The sequence below is a fragment of the Schistocerca americana genome, chromosome 9 (assembly GCF_021461395.2).
Source record: "Schistocerca americana isolate TAMUIC-IGC-003095 chromosome 9, iqSchAmer2.1, whole genome shotgun sequence".
Classification (NCBI taxonomy): Eukaryota; Metazoa; Arthropoda; class Insecta; order Orthoptera; family Acrididae; genus Schistocerca; species Schistocerca americana.
Window position 1 is genome coordinate 30,239,352 of NC_060127.1, and position 1,580 is coordinate 30,240,931.

The following is a 1,580-nucleotide window of genomic DNA, read 5'->3' on the forward strand; positions in this document are numbered from 1 at the left end:
CCAGAGTCGCCACAGACAAACAATACAGATAGCGAAAACAGATGGTACAAATACCTCAAATGTATTGTTAAACTTTCGCTGTGATAGCACACAATTCACTAAGTTCGCCGTCCATTTCTGTCCGTTATGGATCTTTCTTCTACCATAAAACCCACACGGTCTCTTTTGTGTAAATCCTTCATGTCAGCGGAAGCAACAAGAAATAGGACGTGGCAGGCAGACCAAATAGAACGGCACCGTTCCTCTGATAATGAAATGTACATGCAGCGCAGGCGCCAAAAAAATACGGCGTGCAGGCGGGACTTCATTTGTTCCCTGTGTAAATATGTCCGCCGAGCAGATAATAAATATTTAATGCACTGCGGATTGCGACATGCATTTTTGAACACGCACGTTTGCGCAACCGGTTTTTCCCACACCACCTAACGAATCTGACTGTTCACAAACGAATGTTTGAAAGGATTCCAATTCTGTATTTGACTGCATCAGCTTCATCACGAAGTCTCCCGTGCTTGAATGGCAGTTACACACGAACACAGTTTTTTAACAAATGTAAGATATATACTGCCAATATAATTGTAATGAGGTCTAGCAGATAGTAATATTCTGAAACTGTGTATTCAATGAAGAACATGCATTTATGAGAGAATGCTTACAAATTTATTGAGATTATATTTTCCTCATGACGAATACGTTTAGATATACATTTTTATGTTCTAGACCTATAGTGAAGGTTATCTCGTGGTTCAAGATTACACTAAATAATCAAGATATGTGTTTTTTGTTTTAAATTTCATTTACACTGATTTTAATTACGCTCATTCAATGAGGGCTAAGCCCATTAGTTCAAGACAGACTGTTTTGATTGAACGTATGGTCTCCAATACAATAGCTCAATACTTAGCAATATTCAACCGACCGCTCTCTCGCCAAAAGATCTGTACTTGATGAATGGAAATTTGCACAGACCACGCCAGTACTCATGAAAGGAAATAATGTTAATCCGCTGAAATACAGACCGATACCACAACGTCGATCTGCAGCACGATTTTGGATCACATACATCGAAGGAAACGATTTATTGACAAACACCCAAAATGTGTTTAGAATATATTGTTCTTGTGAAACACAACTGTCTATTCTCACGAATCAATGAGTGTGAAACACGGCAGACGATTTTCCAGACAAGTCATGGTGGCCATCGGCCTTGCCGCAGTGGTAACACCGGTTCCCGTCAGATCACCGAAGTAAAGGGCTGTCGGGCTGGGCTAGCAGTTGGATGGGTGACCATCCGGTCTGCCGAGCGCTGTTGGCAAGTGGGGTGTACTCAGTCCTTGTGAGGCCAACTGAGGAGCTACTTGACTGAGAAGTAGCGGCTCCGGTTTCGGAAACTGACATACTGCCGGGATAGCGGTGTTCTGACCACATGCCCCTCCATGTCTGCATCCAGTGACGCCTATGGGCTGAGGATGACACGGCGGCCGGTCGGTACCGTTGGGCCTTCATGGCCCGTTCGGGAAGAGTTTAGAGTCATGGTGACTAGGAGGAGTACGGTGCTCTACGTAATTTTAATTTTGTTC

At 43.4% G+C, this 1,580-nt stretch overlaps 1 pseudogene; it reads left to right on the forward strand.

Annotated features, from left to right (window-relative positions):
- Positions 1-1,197: 1,197 nt before the first annotated feature.
- Positions 1,198-1,315, forward strand: LOC124551428 (annotated as a pseudogene).
- Positions 1,316-1,580: the final 265 nt, after the last annotated feature.